Below are 19,707 nucleotides of genomic sequence, written 5' to 3' on the forward strand. Positions count from 1 at the left end.
GGGGCCAGCCCCTGGGGCATGCATATTTTGGTCTCATTTCTTCCACTGCTGAGTGACTTTAATCTGGTCATTGGACATCTCTTTATTTCTGTTCTACCTATAGGTGGCTCCATAGAAAAGAAAGAACATGAGCTTCAGAGCTAGACAGAGTTGTGTTGAATCTTAGTTCTGCCCCCTACTCATTGGGGGACCTTGGGCAGGTTACTTGGCCATCAACCTGAATTTCCTCATCGGCAACATGAGTTGGTGGGAAGACTCAGTGTCAAGTACCAGGCCCCTGGTCCATACCCCGTCAATGTTGACACCTTGCTTTTCCCATCTCCTTGTCTCCCTAGGGTGGTAAGAGCTCTGTTTCCACATGAGGCAGCATGAGTAGGGGAAGGCTGGGTAAAGAGGTAAATTGCACCCCCCAGATACCCTCACCCAAGCTCTAACAGGAAGGGCACCTGATCACAGCCACATCCCTCAGGCCTAGATTTTGTCTGAAGGCAACTTCCCATGAGCCCTACAAGATTTCAGCTGGACCATAAGGCTCAGGGCTGGATGAATTTCCCAAACCAGCAAACCACCATTAACCATGTAACTATGATGAATTTCCAGGAACGCAAGCTTCTGTTGCTTCCTTTCCTCCCCTGGAAAAATTCAGATTACTCGCCAGGTTCCTAGGTACCTGCACTATCGCACTGGCTGCCGTCATGTCGCCGGACTTCCCCTAGTGACTTCCTTGCCACCCCCTCCTTAACATCAAAGAGAGCCCTCAGCAGAGGCAGAAACTGAGTCAGATGGTTCTTTTCAGAAGCCACCCCCCTCTCTTTGCCCTCCCTCCACACGCTGACCTGCAAGCTGGTTTTCATTCTCCCTCTCTCAAGCTGCGAAGAGTATCTATTCCTAACACTTGTCAAAAATGAAAGCGAGACCTGCTTTCAAACGTTCTGTCTGTACTTGCCGGCCAGGAAGGCAAGTCTGTCTCCAAAGAATTTGCATTTACAATTCCAAATATGCACTTGTGCTAAGACGAAAGAATGTCTTCTTGCTTTCAAGCTGGGTTTGGCGTGACCTCTAGGTTTTAATATTTTCAACAAAGTGTCATTTGACGATTCAGCCGCATTCAGAAAGAGGAGAAAAGTGAATGTCCTTTCACATATGTGCCGACTGGATCGAGAGTCAGATGAGAAGACTTGCCCGGAGCCATCTGCTTTATTTTATCTTTTGTTTTCACTTTTACTTAATTTAAAAAATCTCCACAGAAACATCATTGTTTTCATTTCCAGGTTGTAGCTTCTGTTTTGGTTAAGAAGGTCAACAGGAGCTTTCTCAAGAAGACCAAGGTGTCTGCACTTCCCAACACAAAAGCACCAGCCAACTCATTTGTCCTGTCTCACTCCATCTCTCAAGTCCAAGCCAGCACCCTCGGGCACCCTCTCCCCAGCTCCCATAGCAAGGGCGTCTGATCACAGCAATCCCCCATGTCTAGATTTTGTCTGAGGGCAACTTCCCATGGATCTTACAAGAATTCTACTAACTGGGCTCTTTCGAGGGCTACCCCCAAACAATGGTGAGCGGTCCTGTTCCCAAAGCCTGCTCAGAGTAGTGGGCTCTGGGCACCCCCGCCCCCAGACTGGGAGCCCAGAAGCTGCTAGGACAGGAGCAGTCCCATGGGAGGCCAGGAGGGGGTGTCTTGTGCTTCCCAAATCCTGTTTATAGGCCATGCTCCCCCCTGGTCTTTAGCTCTCTTATTCCTCCTCCCTTTCCCATGCAGAAGGCTCCATCTTGACAAATATGTGGCGGTCACTCCACGTCTCAGCCCTTAGAAAGCTTGTCACAATAATCAGTGCTGCCCCAGGCCACGCCACCCAGCCCCGGCTTCACTTAGAAGTCTGCTGAACAGTGGGATTTCTCACGACAGCTTCATTCAACACTCCGACAGGCCTGTGGGCACAGGACGGGGCAGGTTTACACAGATGCTGGCCCCTCTGGCACCCGAGTAGGTGTCTGATAACCTCACTCAGACCACCCTCGCAGTCAAGAGCCCCCCTCAGGTTTGAGGAATGAGCGGCCAGTCTTTGGAGAAGACTTTTGGGGGAGTTCTCTAAGTGCCTAGTGTCTACGGGCTGGTCGGGGCAGCAGGACCTGAGCGGACGCTGGAGGGCCGTGACCTAGGCTCCAGCATTGGTAGAGCACACGGGTGCTTTGCACAACCCTTCATGGATTCGTCATGGGCGCCCTGTGAGGGATTAACATACCCACTTAGACACCAGGAAACAGGCTCAGGTCAATGAAGTGCTTTGCCAAAGGTCACAGAACCAGTAGGTTGCAGAGCCACAGACTGATCAGAGGCCCTCTGAGCTCTTCGCCCGAGCTTGTCCCACTGCACCACCTGTAAAAACAGGCGTGACCCCCTGGAGGCTGAGGAACGATCCAACCGTCATCGAGTGCTTTCAACTGGTAAAAGCCTTTTCACATCTCCTTCCGTTATCTTGTTTGCTTCTCCCACTAGGTCTCTGCTGGTGTGGTTGAGGGAGGTGCCAGACCTGGCGCTGGTCTCTCCTCCCTGCTGACCCCTCACCCAAGGGACCCCACTGACCGTGTGGCACAGTCTGCTCCCAGGAGTGTGTGGGTGACCGTCCTCTCCTGAGGAGCCTGCCTGGGCTTAATGGCCTTCGTTTGCATGGTGACGGACGGGACTGACCTGTACCAAAGAGGAACGCGATGGAAAGCCTTCCTCGGGGCCCCTGGAAAGGCTCTCGCTGGGCGCTGGCTGTGCAGTGCTTTTCAGCAGCTTCTGTCGACGTGTCTTAACAGCAGGGGAGAGGGAACTTGTGCGTATGTGTGTGAGGAAGAGTGGCCCTGAGCTAACACCTGTTGCTAATCTTCCTCTTTTTGCTTGAGGAAGATTGTTGCTGAGCTAACGTCTGTGCCCGTCTTCCTCTATTTTATATGAGACGCCGCCACAGTGTGGCCTGATGAGCAGTGCTAGGTCTGCACGTGGGATCCAACCCTGTGAACCCTGGGCCACCAAGGCGGAGCGCGTGAACTTAACCACTATGCCAACAGGCTGGCCCCTGCAAATTTTTTGAAGAGTTATATTTTATCTAAAAAAAAGTTCATGGAAAATTACATTCTACTTCATCACATATCTATTTCTCTCTTTTTTAAAAAATTGTAGTAAAATGCACATAACAAAATTGGCCATCTTAACCATTTTTAAGTGTGCAGTTTGGTGGCATTAAGTACATTCACATTGTTGTGCAACCATCAGCGCCATCCACCTGGAGAACTTTTCCGTCTTCCCAAACTGAAACTCTGTCCCCTTTAAACACCAACTCCCCATTCCCCATCCCCCCAGGCCATGGCAACCAGCATCCTACTCTCTGTCTCTGTGCCCCTGACTCCTCTAAGGACCTCGTGTCAGTGGGCTCATACAGTGCTTGTTCTTTTGTGACTGGCTTTCCACTTAGCACAATGTCCTCAAGGTTCATCCATGTTGTAGCATGTGTTGGAATTTCTTTCCTTTCGGGGCTGAATAATATTTCATTTGGCACACACACACACATATATATATATCACATTTTGTCTATCCATTCATCTATATCAGTTGCTTTTACATAAAATGTCTTCAATTACTTATGAGTTAAACAAATTATTCACACCATAATAAGGCCTGATAAGTAGGGCTAGGGGTGGACAAACTTTTCCTTAAAGGGCTGATAGTAAATGCTACAGGCTATATGGGCCATATGGTCTCTACCGCAATCATGCAACTACACAACTCTGTTGTGACAGTATGGCTGCCACAGACCGGAAAAATGAATGAGGGTGTCTGTTCCAATAAAGCTTTATTTACAAAAATAGGCAATGGACGGGATCTGCCTGCAGTCAGTGGTTTGCAGACCCCTGGTCTGGGGGTCAATATGCTGTATCAGTAAGAGCGCAGGCTTTGGCATCAGTGGGGTGATTCAGGTCAAACAAAAAAATGTTTTCCTCTCCAGGGCTCACACATGCAGTGGGCCAAGACCCAGCTGCATGCTCTGCCCCAAACTACCCTCGGTCCTGACCTTTAGGTCCTGCGGCTAAGTCTGGCACCCTTTGGCCAAGCTCCTCATCCCAAAGTGTCTGATTTTCAGATGACCTGAGTCCTTCCTGGTACTACCACCCAAAGTTTGCCAAATATGTCTGCAAATGACCAAATGACGATTGTGTACAAGAAGGTTTTTACCCCGGAGACCCTCAGCCCTCTGCAGACCCGGATAGAGAGAGACCCTGGGGGAACGCCTGCAACTCCAGACGGCAGTTCAAACGAAAACAAGAGCTCTATGTCACTCTGTCCCAGTGAAATCTTTGTAGTTGCTTACAAGTTGTCCATGTTCATTGTCCCTTCTCGGAAGAGATTTTACTGGGACACTTGGCACTTTGCTTTGGCCTTCTGGAGATGCTCTCTCCAAACTGAGAATGCTGAGCTGTGTGTGGGTGCCATCTGCCAATGTCTCAGGAGCGGAACACACAAGCCTGGCACTGGGCACATTGTGCAACCTCGGAAACAAGATTTCCAGGTGGAGACTTTCTCCTCTGCCTTCTGGAGAGCCTTAAGACATTTTTACAAACAGCTTTATTGAGGTATATTTGACATACAATAAGCTGCATATAAAATGTACAATTTGGCGGATTTTGACATATATATGTATACCCATGAACCCATCACCACAACCAAGAAAGTGAACGGATCTCTCTCTCCGAAAGTTTCCTCATGCTCCTTGTTAATCACTTCCCCCTGCTCCTCCCCACATCTTTGTCTCCAAGGTGCACTGGTCTGCTTTCTGTCATTATAGATTAGTTTGCGTTTTCTAGAGTTTGGTTCACTCCTTTTATTAAGCATAATTGTTTTGAGATTCATCCATGTCATTGAGTGATTAATAGCTTTACTACGGATAGTGTTTCACTATATGCATATACCACAACTTGTTTACTCATTCTCTATTGATGGGCATTTGGGTTATTTCCACTCAATTAGGTCAAGTTGGTTGATAGTGTTGTCCAAGTCTACTATATCTTTGCTGATTTTCTGTCTACGTGGTTTCTCAATTATCGAGAGAGGAGAGTCGGAATCTCCAGTTACTATTGTAATTTGTCTATCTGTCAATTTGTAATTTTCTTCTTGCAGTTCTATCAGATTTTGCTTCATGTATTTTGAAGCTCTGCTGTTAGGAGCACAAATGTTCAGGATTGTTATGTCCTCTGGATTAATTGGTCCCTTTATCATTATGAAACGATCTTGTTTATCCCTGGTCCATGGCTCACAAGGCAACATTTTGGTTGCTTAAGCTTGGTTTCACCAATTAAGACTGTGGGGACCAGGGTGAGTCCAATCCAATGTGGGAGGCCAAGTCATACTCAAGTCTGGCCTGCCCCGATGGCCTGTGCAACACGCCAGCTCCAGTTTCCTTCCCATGTTCTCCACTGGGAGGGGCTTAATGGAAGCCAGATCCAGGGTGGGGTAGGGTTATGGTTGGGGGTCCAGGACTTGAAGTATCTTGGTTTATCACTTGCCACACTCCCCCATCTGGTGACATACGAAGACCCAGGAATGACAAGGAGGTCATGGTGACGTCGTCTAGACTCTAAATTTATTTTTAAGAGACGGCTTTGTTGGAACCAGGGCCCAGACTGTTCAGTGTCTTCTGGGATGGTGCTAAAAGGATCTACTGTACAGGGCAATGTCCTAGGTTTACAGTTTCCTGACTAATTCCACCATAAACTTAATTGCCTTTTCTTTGGCTTTGAAGACCAAAGACTCCCCTTGGCACAGGGCTTCCTCCCACACACACACCCAGACTCCTGGCAGGAAGCAATGGCTGAACGTCCAAGTGCCAGGGTTCCTTGACTCATTCTCCAAACGGTTACTCCTGCCTGGCCCGGGAGCTGGACGCTCCCTCTTCAGGAGGTGATGTCAGGGAGAAGCTGCTTTGCCAACAACATGCTGGAGCATTTGGAAGCGAGTGCCCAGGAGCTGCCGCTTCTAAGCTTAATCCTGAGTGCTATCCTGGGCACCAGGATTCCGGCTCCTCATTTCAGCTGCCCCAGCCCAGCCCTCTACAAAGGAGGAGCCCTGCCAGCTCTGCCAGACACTTTACCTGCTTTGTCCCACAGCTCATTTCATTCTTCCTACAACCCTGGAAGGCAGGTTACAGGGTACCCATTCCACAGAGGAAGACACTGAGGCCTGGGTGAAAGTACAGGGGTTGTGTGAGGATACATGGCCAGGAGGCATAGAGCTACAGCTCAAATTCAAGTTGTCTGACTCCAAATCCAGAGCTCGTTCCATTACTCTACATGAATCTGTATTTGTTTCCTAGAGCCGCCATAATAAATTACAAACTCAGTGGCTTAAAACAACAGGAATTTATTTTTTCTACAGTTCTGGAGGCCAAAAGTCCAAAATCAAGGTGTTGGCAGCACAGGTTCCTCCCGGGGGCTCTGAGGGACAATCTGTTCCCTGCTGTTCTCCAAGCTTCTGGCGGCTGCTGGCAATCCTCGGCATCCGTGGGCTTGTAGTCGCGTCCCTTCAGTCTGAGCCTCTGTCTTCACCTGGGTCTTTAGGGGACCTGCTGCTTGTGATGACAATGAAATAAGTTGGAGCACTGAGGGCAATGTGGGAAAGGTGAGTGAGACAGAAGGAGGATCTAGAGTTTAGGACTTCCGGGCTGAATCCTGGGCAGTAAGCTCAGGCTTTCCACGCCCGAGTTTCCTCATCTGTAAAGTGGGGATAGTAATGGTAGGCACCCCATGGGGTTCTCAAGAGAGTTAAATGTATGTAAAACTTAGCCCCACGCCTGGCATAATTAAGAGCCCAGTTAATACTAGTTATGAAAAAATACGATTGATAAGATGGCTCCCATCTCACCGTGAGTGAAACCCAAAGCTCTTGCTGGGGTGGACAAGACCTTCCACGATAAGAGCCCGCTTATTTCCGATCTCGCCTCCGACCCCTTGCCCCTCCGTGCTCTGCATCTCAGCTGCCCTGACCTCGTGGCTGGTCGCTGTGTCTCCCCAGGGCCCTTCCTTCGTGGTTCTTTCTGCCTGGCTTGATTCTGGTCTCTCTTCAAAGGTCCTCTGATTTGACACTTTGCCTGATGTCCCTATTTAAAATGCCACCCCTTAAAAAAATAAATAAAATAAAATACCACCCTGGTCCTTCCATGTGTCCCCCTTCCCGGCACTTTTGGCCCTGCGGGCAGCTTTATTTTTTCTTAGCCCTTACCAATAATTGATATATGATATATTTATTTAACTGATTATTTCTGTCTCCCTCTCTCAGAGTGTAAGCTTCTGTTTGGTTCATTGCTGAATCCCCAGTGCCCATGACAGTGACCAGTTGATCATAGTTCTTAATAACTTGTTTGTTATGTGCATGCGTGATGAATGACTGAATGGGTGAAAGCTGACTGGCCAGCCCCAGTTGGTAGTGTGGGCCATGTATCCAATCCTGCCTTACCAGCCATCTTTTGAAGAGGGAAATGAGCATGAGTGTCTACCATATACGCCAGGCACTGTACTCAGTGCCTCAATTAATTTTACATCTACTTTTATAGGTGAAGACCAGGCTCAGAGAGGTTAAGTCAGTTGCCTAAGATCACACAGTTCATAACGGGGGCGGGGCGGGGGGGGAGATGGAATTCAAATTCGTGTCTGCTTGTCTCAGTGCCTGCCTGTTTGCCACCACCCTAAGCCGGGGTCTCCCTCAGCTTTGGATTCTAGAGGAGGAAATTATGGGTAAAGATGGAATTTGTCCCGATCGGGGGGCTCCATGGGAAACCGTCTAAACTTGGCTCCCAGAGGAGGGTCCTGGCCTCTGGAATTCTTGGCAGGAGGCGTGAGATGTGCCTGGAGCCTCCTGTCACTGACCTCGAAGAAGTGTCTTCGGAAAGTCTTTTACTCTAAAATCCCCTGCAGCTTCCAGCCACCCACACCTTGCATCGTGTCAGCAGAACCCTCTCATATTTGACATTCTTTCCCCGAGTCCCTGACCCCAGCAGTCTCCAGCACAGCTCTCTTCTGCATTCCCACCTCTGTGGTGAGTGGGGCCTTGGGGGAGGAAGAGCAGGGCCAGGAGGCACCAGAAGACCAGCCACTCCACCGGGTCGGGGAGCAACGGTTCCTCTGCAGCTCTGTCTCAGAAAACCCACGGCTAGGAAAGGCTCCAGAAGCTGCCGTGAGAGGTTGGGGTCCTTCGAGGGACCTCTGGAGTCAGGGGCCACGGGATTGCAGCTCAGCATGTGCTAGTCCAACTTCGGAGGCAATTGGCCCACCGCGCAGGCTGGCGGAGTCATCCTCGGGCTGTAGGTGGGTCTGTGCTCGGGCAATGGAACCTCTGCACCCCGGATCCCCGAGTCCACCCTGCATTACTCCCTTCTCCACCATGGTGTCTCCGTTAGAACCAAACTGAAAGTGCTTGTCGAGCCAACATACAACTTGCTTCTGTCTCCTGCCCCTTTGTGCCCACCTGGAATGTCCATCCCACCTTCCCTGCCAATCCATCGTCTGGTCAAGACCTCACTCAGATCTCATATCCATCCTGAAACCTTCCCAGGTTAACCCGCCTTAGATTCTGACACCAATTCCAGTGTGTGTGGGTTTTGCCCACCACCAAGTGATCCTCTGTGACACCAGCTGGGTGTCCTACGCTTTAACTCAATCCCGACACTATCCACCTGCAGATAGCGTCAGATCGCACAGGTTAAGGGCTCAGTCCCACAAGACTGCCCCTGCCCCTGCTTCAGATGCCAACTGCAAGTCCAGGTTGTCACCTGGGCTTCTGACCTGCTGGCTGTAGATCAGAGTTCCCAAGGCCCCCTCCTTGTTCAATTAATTTGCTAGAGCAGCTCACTGAACTCAGGGAAACATTTTACCGACTATATTACTGGTTTATGGTAAAATCATACAACTCAGAAACAGCCAGATGGAAGAGACACATAGGGTAAGGGCTGGGGAAAGGGCCTGGAGCTTCCATGACCTCCCCCGGGGTGCCACTCTCTCCAAATCTCCATCTGTTCACCAACCCGGAAGCTCTTTGGACCCGTCCCTTTGGGTTTCGATGGAGGCTTCGTTACATAGGTGTGAACGATTAAATCACTGGCCATTGGCGATTGATTGAAACTCCAGCCCCTCTCCCTTTCCTGCAGGTCCAGGTGGGGACATGTTGGGGTAGGTGGCACTGAAGTTGCAACCCTCTAATCTCATGGTTGGTTCTTCTGACAACTAGCCTCCGTCCTTCAGTGCATCTGGAGGTCATCTCATTAACGTAACAGGAGACATCTTTGCTGCTCTCATCACCTAGGAAATTCCGAGGGTTTGGGGAGTTCTGTGCCAGAAACGAGACAAAGACCAAATATGTACATATCTTATTATAAATCACAATGTCATTCAACTCAGATCCCTCCAAATTGTATTCCACACAGGGCCAAGAGTCTCTCTAGAGCACGGATCTGGTGAGAGCCCTCATTCCTCCACTTGGGATGAGCCCGGAGGCTTTTGAAGGCCTTGGGGTCCCACCTCACCTTCTCTCCAGCCTCATCTTTGCCGCTCCTGGCCTCAAGAGCCACTCTGGCCACTTTCTGTAGTCTAGCTTTCTTCTTCTTCCAGGCCTTTGCCCACCTGTTCCCCCTGTGTACTGGGTTGAATAGTGTTCCCCCAAAACTCATGTCCTTCCCAGAACCTCAGAAGGTGGCTTATTTGGAAATAGGGTGTTGGGATGTAATTCATGAAGATGAGGTCATACTGGAGTTGGGTGGGCCCTTGATCCCATGACTGGGGTCTTTATAAGAAACACACAGGGGAACAGGCCATGGGAAGACGGAGTCAGAGGTTGGAGTGGTGCAGATGCAAGCTGAGGAATACCAGAGATTGCCCGCAACCATGGGAAGTTGGAATAAGGCAAGAAGTCTCCTCCCCTAGAGCACGGCCCTGCTGACACCTTGGTTTTGGCCTTCTGGCCTCCAGAGCTGGGAGAGAATCAATTCCTGTCATATTAAGCCGCTCAGTTCGTGGTACTTCGTTACGGCAGACCTAGGGAACTAGTACCCCCTGTCGTGGACACTGCCTTTCCGCTCCCCAATCCCGCGCTCACCCCGTCTGGCGTTGGTCACCCACCTCCTCCTGATCCCTCAGCCTCAGCACACCAGACCTCACTTTCTGACCTCCCCAAACCAGGTGGGATCCTCCCCCAACACATCGCATTTTTTCATATCGTAGCAACTTCCTTGTGGATTCGGGAGTGTAGTCCTCTGAGCCGTTCCCGGCAGATCTAAGCCTGTCTCCCAGAGCGTCTACCAAGAGAGGGTTTCCCTGAACGGTTCTGGGGTGGAGCTTGCCACGAACCCACGTGCCTTCTCAGATCCCCTTGACCGTCCCTTTCTTGCCCACTCTGGGTTGGTCTCCCATGCTTGCTGAGACCCTCCTCCTCCTCCAGACTTAGATGGACACCTTCACTTCCAGGGATGGCATCTGGAGTAGCCGCCAAGGGGCCAGCTGATACAACTGGTGGAATGGGCTCCTCGTGGAGAGAAATTTGACCATCGGGCCAAGGGAGGGAGCCAGGCAGACACAGCCTCCCTCTTTCTCTCTTCGGGGGATTTCTCTGGAGAGCATTTCCTCCTTATAGCCATTCTGGGGAAATCCTGTGTGGCCAGACACACACCTGCTGAGCAGCATCGTAGTAAGATGGTAGCCAGTGTGATGGGGCATCACTGGGGCATTGCTTCACGGTCTCCTTGCCTCCTCTCCCTCCTTCGTCCTCGCCGCCCTGGGCTTGTACCGCGCCAATAAAGCATCAGCACCTTCATCTTTGCTTCGGGCTCTGCTTCCCAGAGGGCCCAGTCTCAAACAGCGGTCAGGGAAGACGAGGAAGCACGACCTCCTTTACCTGCTCCTCGCTTCGAGAGTCCCAGGGCACATAATCACGTCAAAGACTCTGAGCAGGTCTGCAGCATGAAGCCAACCCGGCTGACCTTACACGCTAGCACTCACTGAGTACTTACCCTACGGTAAATATGACTCTAAGCACTTTATATACGTTAACTTGCTAAAATTCCCACTGCAACCTTCTGAGGTAGGTGTTGGTGTTATTCCATTTTACAAACAGGGAAACTGAGGCACAGAGCATTTAAGTAACTTGTCTAAGGTAGCATGGCTAGCAAGTGGAGAAGCCTGGCTTCTAATCCAGGAAGCTTGCTCCGGAGTGTGTACGCATATCATAACGTCATATACACTCTGGCTTTAACTCAGAATTGCTCTTATTTTTCAATGGTGGAGTTTTTAAAAAATTACATCACCTGTTAACATCACCTGAGCTGGTTCTACTGCAAACAGTCTGCTCTAAGTTTATCTTGATTTCCTGCAGAGATGTCGGCGCAACCAGCAGCCATCCATCTGTCTTTATCTGCTCAGAGACATAGCCCAACCCCCTTATGAGCTCACAATTTCGCACTACAATAAATATTTGTAGGAAAGGAAGGAAGGAGTAAAGGAGGGAAAGGTTGTTCTTATAAAAAGACCAGGCTCCTGTCTTAAGAGCAGGAACCCTAGACAGAAATTCAGTAGCACTTTAAATTCTTGGTCATGGCCCCAAGTCGAAGGAGAGAGTCTTTTAGAACATGGATAATCAGCAATTGCTCTTCTTCTTTGTGGCTTCTAAACAGGGGGATGGCCAAGAAGAAAACCAGAAGAGGCTGCTGTGATGATGAGACATGGTTCCCTGGCTTCTGGGAGTGGAGCTGCCAGATACAGTTGCATAGGTTGTGCACTGCACAACTGTAGGGGTTGCTGTTCCCATGATTTTCCACTGCACAGTTGCCCTGAGCGGGAATCACACTATGCAGCAACCACAATGCTGAGGTTTGGGTGGGGTGCAGTGAGGGTAATTGCACGACTATAATCATTACAAACAGAATCTGGCTTATCTGAGTGGCTCAGGGTGTAGTCCATGCCATATCACAAAGCACCAGGAAGTTCTGACACTGGCGCCTGGAAGCCTGCCCTGTCTGAGGCGAGGTCTGAGCTCTAGTGGGAGTGTCTGTAGTGGCATCACCCGGACAACCTGGCTCGAGTACCCACTTCCTCCCAGCATTATGTGGAGCTCTGACTTGCCTCTGTCAACATTCTGGGCTGGGTCATTCTTTGTTTTGGGGGACTGCCTTGTGCACTGTGGGGTGTTTAACAGCATCCCTGGTGGCTACCCTCCAGTTGTAACAACCAAAACTGTCCCCAAACATTATCAAATGTCCCCTGGGGAACAGAATCACCTGGCGTTGAGAAACAGTGCCCTTGGGGCTAGCCCGGTGTTGTCTAGTGTGGACGTCACTAGCCGCGTGTGGCTCTTCAGCACCTGGGCTGGGACCGGTCCAGACTGAGATGTGCTCTGAGCCTAAAACACACACCAGATCTCTAAGAGCTAGTACAAAACAAACCAAAAGGAAGTCAAATATCTCCATAATTTTAAAGCACTGATGGCATGTTAAAATGATAATATTCTGGGTATATGGGGCTAATTAGAATATAACAGTGATTTCACCTGTTGCTTTTTACTTTTTTTAGTGGGACCCCTAGAAAACTGAAAATTACATATGAGTCTTGAACTATATTTCTAGCGGCGAGCACTGGGCTAGCTTGTTCCTCCTTGCATTTGGTCCTCTAGGGAACGTCATGGCGTCCGTTTGCTAGGCCTGGCTCTGTCTTACCCCCGCTCCACCGCGGCCCCGTACCTGAGGAATGTTCTGCTGCATCCGAGCCCCCGAAGACCATGCACAGGCCCGCCCACTTTAAGAATGCCCCAGGGCTGCAACTTCGCTCTGTCAATAGCTCCCGGGAGCAAGGACCCAACAAGCCTGCTCCTCTATCCCAGCTGGTCACACAGGCCGCCGCCCCACAGACATCTGGGTGTTTGTGTCAACCAGTCATGCTGTCCTACTGTTTTGCCATTCTAGAACCATTCCATGGGTTTCTTAACCCTTGTTCCTGACTCTGATCTTCTCCAGCTGTGACCTTCCAAATGTATTGCCCCGATCCTATTGATCTCTCCTTTAAGAGCTTTCAGTGGCTGCCTCATGATGCCCAGAGAAAGCCCGGACTCCTCAGCTGGCTGTTTGAAGCCTATTTCAAACTGGCCACAATCCACTTTCGGGGGGCCTTATTGTCATGGGGTTTCTTTCCTTTTCCAACCAAATGGGTATATTTCCTTGCATGTCCCCTTGACTTGGCACTTCCCCCACCTCGTTTCTGCCTGTCGAAACCTATCCATCCTCTGTTGTTAGTGCCATGCAGCTCCCGCGACCCTGTGGACAGCAGAGCGGAACCTGCCGGGTCTCGTGTGCCATCCTCTCACCCTCCAGCGCTGTGTCAGACAGTGCTCTGCTGCTAGTCATAGGGTTTTCATGGCCAAGCTTTTCGGAAGTGGGTGACCAGGTCCTTCTTCCTAGTCTGTCGTGCTCTGGATGCTCCGCTGAAACCTGCCCACCACGAGTGACCCTGCTGGTATTTGAAATACTGGTGACATGGCTTTCAGCATCACAGCAACACCCAGCCGCCACGGTATGACACCCGATGGATGGGCGATGTCGTTCCCCGACAGGGAAACCAACCCAGCCTGCTGCAGTGAGAGCACCAAATCCTAACCACTAGACCACCAGTGGTATTCGCCCTTTAAGACCCTTTCGAAGCCCTCCTCCTCCAAGAAGCCTTCAGAGTTTACATTATCCATGGTGGTCTTTCCAGCTGTCAGAGCATGTCCGCACCAAGTCCCTGGGAACAACCATGTGATTGTCTCCAGAAGACGCTGGTGTCCAACTCTTCTTAATCGACCGTGTCTCTCCTCGGCTGTCCATGTCTCCAGGTCTTCTTTACTCACAGAGCTGGCAACCCCTGGACTGGCCTTATGTGAATATCCTCACTAGAATAACGAGAGAGGGTATTTTAAAATTGAGGATCTCCCTCTCACACTGGAGACGGATGGTGATCCTATTTAAGCTTCTTGCTCTTTCCTAACCCCCCGACGCTGTGCCAGGCACATCAGGTCTTTATAAACGTTTGCTGATAGGTTTACTGGAGAAAGTGGACCCCACTCAGAAGAACAAATCAAACAAGGGGTGGTCCAGGCCCCTTGAGATATTTTGGATACAGCTTGGAAACAACTGTCCCCGTCCCCATGTGTGATCTGCCCCAGCTCATAGTCCTTCTCTGAAGGGGAAAGGGTGAGGGGGCATTGCTGGCAGTGGTGTCCCCGTTCTTTGGCAGAACATCTGAGGGACAATCTCCCTGGCTGTCTTTTGGATGACCGATTTCCTAGGAAGTGACCATCCTCTCTTCTCCAGCCACCTTATAGCTCAATATTTGAACTGGCAAATTATGGCAATTAACCAGAATGGTGGGCCTCATTTCTCTGCATCCAATGGTGCCGAGCCCTGGAGATGGGGTTGTAAAGCCTGGTTCAAAGGGAGACAGCCTGCCAAGGAGGATGGTCCTTCCTGGATGACACAGGCCACATCCAATCACCCCGCATCAGGTGTTACTGTCCTTCTATTTGCATTACAGAAAAGCCACTCTTGGTTTATTTGGCCATAAACGACCCTGTCCCCCTCCCCCACCTCCGCCCCCCACCGATGACCTGGCCAAGCTGTGAGCATCCTCACCAAGGGGTTGATACTCTGCAGTAAAAGTTGCCGCTTCTCTTTGGCTTTGTCCTCAGGGCAAGATGAGAGAAAGAGACCAGGGGCCTCCCAGTCCTTCTCAGGGACCAGTCCAGCCTGGCCGAGCCAGGGAAGAGCAGACAGGAACCCCTGCCAAATAGCTGTGTCCACCTGGCCCTCGGAGGGATGAGCCTGGTTCTGGGGTTTTCCGGGGTCCTGTGCTGCGAGCAGCCAGTAGGTGTCTCTGTTGCACACTGTTCACCTGCCCCTTGGTTCTTGGAGGAGGATGTGCTCCAGAAACCAGTTACAGAATAAGGCGTCCCTCCCTCTCCGCCCACGTGACTTCACTCCCTGGCCCAGGGGTGCTCTGGGGGTTCCTCGGGCCCTGAAACAGGAGGGGGCATTTTGGGGACTGGGAGAAGGCTGGGAAGGCAAGACCAAGAGTGAAGGGATGGAGGAACCCGAGAGAGTACAGGTCTGTGCAGAGTGGAAGAGGAGCTGGGGAGGTGGGGGGACGTACAACGTGGGTGGGAAATGGGGAGGGGGGAGGCTGTATTACAAAGGAGTTAAATCCACAGCCCCTGGAGGAGGGGCTGGGTCTGGGTTTACATCCTAGTGCTGACTCTTACAAGCTGTGTGACTTTAGGCAAACGACTCAAACTCTCTGTTTCCATGAATTCCTCTGTAAATTGAAGAGGTGATACCCCATAGGGTCATTGAGACGAAAGCCTACATGAACAGTGCCTACCACATAGTAAACACTCAATTAATCTAGCTATTTCTATTCAGTAGACTAGGCAGGCAGGAGAGGCTGGTACAAACTCGCACGGCCCCTCCGCCACTTACCCGCCCCCCAGTCTCACCAAAGACAGGGAAAGGAAGCCAATAAAATCAGGCGGTGGACAGGAATGCCCCTTCCCTTCGGTTGCACGGAGATCTGCTCCCACTGGGGATTGGATGAAGTCTCCGTGGTGAAGGCAGGCTCACCTGGAGAAGGCAGGACGCAGCTGAGGACTTGGAAGCCAGCTCTGTTCAAACCAGCAGGAGGCGCGGCTGAGGGGGTCTCCGAGGGACTGCGCATGTCAGGGTGGAACGCTTACTGTAGTGGCATCACAGAGGACCAGGAGAGCCCCGAGGATGGGAAGTGGCAAATGAGTGCTCCCTTCTGAATTAGGAAGAGAGAGCAAATGAGCCCTGTGAACCGATGACCAGCAGCTGAACCCTTCCTGGGAAGACGCTCGAGCTGATCCCCAACCATAGGGGGAGCACAGGCTGTGCAGCTTAGTGGCTAAGGGCAGCGGTCCCAGGGTTCAAATCCTAGCTCTCTCACTGGTTATGTGGCCATAGGGCAAGTGAATTAAGCCCCTTTAGTTACTGCCCGCCGTGAGGATGTTGTAAGGACCCCATCAGTTAACCTGTGTGAAGTGCTAAATAAGTGATGACTATTACTGTGAGACAAGAGGAAATAACGGGATGATGTTGTAAAGAATGCATTATCCAAGACCAATGTAACTTAAATTCATCTTCACTTTAAGGGGAAAATATGGCAGGTTAGGGTTATAAGGGGAAACCAATAATTTTGGTAAACCAAGGCCCAGACAGAAATAACCTACCCAAGGTCCGAAGTTCACCGAGGGCAAAGGAAGGATCTGGTCTCCTGACTTTAAGTCAAGTGCTTTGAAAAATTATTTTCCTTCACCCTGATGTCAAGATTTAATCTGTAACAGCATTTCTACAAATGTATCTCAAAGGAATAGTAATAGGTGCTTCTAGAAACAGGGTCTTATGGATAATTAAATTTGAGGAATGCTGAGTTGGAAAAATTAGGTAGGTTCTGTTTTTTTTTTTTTTACTGCAGGACTTCTCAGAGCCTTTAATATGTCTGCACACATTGGGAACCTCCTAGAAGCATTTCTCAAAGGAATTAACAATGCTATCCTTGTTTTCTTGGACCACCTCAGGGAGCTAGTATTCATGGAACATGGTTTGGGTTACACATGTGTGTGTGTGTACATATTATAAATAATAGCTTTTGATTTGGGAACATCTGTGGGGTAGTGGAGTATAATAACTAGCTCTCTGGGCGTACTATATGATCAGGTCCACAAATAGGCACATCGTAGTGGAACACATTTCACTTAATCCATGTTGATTAATGTATACATACTTAACAAGAAGGGTCCACACCAAAAGACGGCACTTACATCTGCATGGTGGGGTTACAAGTTATTTTTACTTCCCTTTTGTGCTTATTTGCACTTTGCAAATGTTCTGCAACGAACACATTTTTCTACAGCCAAGAAGAAAAGCCATTCTTTATTGCTCAATCAGTGCTGTGGCATCTCCTTGAAAGAACGCCGAGCCTCTGGGGATTAACGGCAGGCCTATCTTTACTAATGACTTAAACAAAAGGATGGAGCTTGTGCTCCTCACATCCTCACGTGATGCTAAATTTGGTGGGGTGGCTCACACTCAGAAAGCCAAGAATAAAATTCGAAACAACCGTGACAAATTGAAAACACGACCCTACAAAAACTGGATGAAATTCGATAGCACAATTATAAGGTGATATATTTAGGGCTAAAAGCAGCCACTGTATGTTTAGGATGAAGACAGGACCAGCTTCCAATGGGTCAGCAACTACCAGGTGAGCCCCTGCTGGTACTTGACTCTGAGCTAAGGTTTGGGGCCAGACACAGGTAGAAAAAGACCTAGCGGTGGTCACTGTCCACAGGCTGAGGACAGATGAGCAAGATCGTCTCCATGAACATATTTTCTGAAGATAAAATCCTAACAGAGTGGTCTGGCATGACTTAGAACTGCTGGTTCCCAAAGGGAAGAGTCTTTGAAATCAGGACAACTCTCCCGCTCTAGGACTGCCATCGTGTGACCTCACCACATCAGGATGTCATCTGTCCCCCACCAGGCTAGGGGAACATTTTAATGTCACGTCCATGTGCAAGAGGCACTCTTGGGCCTGCGGAGTGGAAGGAGAAAAGTTAGAACTTCTGGGACATTTTACTGGTTTCTGGGGAAAATCAAATTGAATATTTGAAATCTGAACCATCTCCAAAAAGCTGGTCTTGGAAAATCCAGGGCATCTGGTCGTAGTCAACAGAGCACCCTGCCTTCTTCAAAGCTGACTGGATTCCACACACATAAAAGGCCCGTGACATGCCCCGGCCCCCGAGTCCTCCCCCCCCCGGGGTCCCGCATTAGTCAGCTCCTCATTAGACTGCTGAGTCGAGTCTGTGTCACCCTCCTGAAAGGGTTTGGAGAGGCTGGAGGGTGTCCAGGCAGGAGCCACAGAAATGATCAAAGCAGTGGAAACTAGGCCCTGTGAAGCAAGGTTAAAGGAATTGGAACTATTTCGCCTGGAAAAAGCCAGGGAGAGTCTCCAGAAATGAACCACACAAACCCCACGCTAGCCTGACTTTCTCTCATCCAAAGGGACCACTGGAAGTCCCATCGATAGTTCACAGTGATTGTGCACTTATTACAACCCAGGCTTTCTGTTAAGAGCTCTGCATGGTCATCTCATTTGATCATCACGATGGTCCTAGGACAGTCCCCGCCCTTTGGACGAGGCCCAGCAGAGAAGTTGGGTAACACTGCACTCGTTGAGTGGTCGACATAGGATCTGAGCTCAGAAGGTCAGTTGAACGCCATTTCAGACCATTTTCCAACAGCAAATGTTGTTTACAGGTGCCCTCCACAGCAGCACCCTCGCTGGACGGCACGAAACTTGTAGATGATTGCTAACAAGGAAAACTTGTTAAATGACTGAGGGCACTGAGCTGTCCCCAGATTTGGTTTCAACAATATGCTTTATACACTGTCACATAAGCACTTCCCCCTCGGCTATATCAGATGTTCCAGACTCAATTGTGTCCCCTGGGCAGAATTCACATGTTGTAGTCCTAACCTCGGTACCTCATATTGAGACAGTATTTGGAGACAGGAGCTTTAAAGGGGTAATTAGGGTAAAATGAGGTCATTAGGGTGGGCCCCAACCCAACATGACTGGTGAACTTATGAGAAGAGGAGATGAGGACACACAGACAATTAGAGGGGAAGGCCAGGCGAGGACACCGGGAGAAAATGACCATCCACAAGCCAAGGAGAGAAGCCTCGGCAGAGACCAGCCCGGGCAACACCTCCATCTTGGACCTGCAGCCTCCAGAACTTTGAGCAAATAAATTTCTGCTGTTTCAACCAGCCAGCCTGCGGTGCTCGCTCATGGCAGCCCCAAGCAAACAGACACACAGGGAAATCCTCAAACAACCTCCTTTTCAGAAGAGGAAACTAAGTCCTGGAGGGTTCTAGTGCCTCTCCCACTGTCACATGGGGAGTTCGTGGCAGAAATAGATTCAAGCCCCTTTCCTGCAACGCGGAGTCCTGTATCCCTTTCAATACCCCCCAGGAACGTGGTGGAGAGAAAGAAAACACACAAATATCAGATAACACTCACCTGGGAGGTCAGACCTCGACTGACACGGCAGGATTCTGATTCTGGATCTCAGCAAGCACGGGCTTTCCCATCCCCTAATATGGATTCGCAAAGAGTTTTAATAGCGAAGTTAAACGCGGGGCGGGACGACCCTGTTGACTACAAAACAAACGGGCAGAAAGGCCTGGCAAGATGCTCTTAAAACACACGTCTGAAAAAGCTTAGCCGGCTCCTCAAGGGGATAATAAAATGGATCAGAGGGTGGAAACACAAATCCAGCCCATCTTGAACTCTAGTGAGGTTCTTGCAGATCAAAGAAGAACACGCTGGCTATCATCCTGCCAGAGAAAATGTGGAATTAGGCCTCATAATTAGACCTCCGCTTAAGAGCAGAGGAGTGATTACACTGAATAAGTAGAAATAGAGGATTAAGTTCCATGAGCCCCAGCTCGGGCTCCCGGGGCCAAGGTGGGATATGGGGCTCGCAGGAGAGAGCAGCCCACGGTGCTGAGGGCTTTGAGCGGGTACCCAAAGACGACCAGGATCTGGCTTCCCTGGGGGGAAGCTGGTTTTTGGATGGAGAAG

The 19,707-nt window shown here is 50.1% G+C and overlaps 1 long non-coding RNA gene across 1 annotated transcript; it reads right to left on the reverse strand.

The window, feature by feature from the left end:
- Nucleotides 1–6,385: 6,385 nt before the first annotated feature.
- On the reverse strand, nt 6,386–19,287 carry LOC103553493 (uncharacterized). The gene is made up of 3 exons (XR_545475.2): nt 19,144–19,287; nt 15,660–15,837; nt 6,386–6,602 (listed from the first exon to the last, which is right to left on the reverse strand). It is a non-coding gene; the product is annotated as an uncharacterized lncRNA (long non-coding RNA).
- Nucleotides 19,288–19,707: the final 420 nt, after the last annotated feature.

Source organism: Equus przewalskii, chromosome 10, assembly GCF_037783145.1.
Source record: "Equus przewalskii isolate Varuska chromosome 10, EquPr2, whole genome shotgun sequence".
Lineage (NCBI taxonomy): Eukaryota > Metazoa > Chordata > Mammalia > Perissodactyla > Equidae > Equus > Equus przewalskii.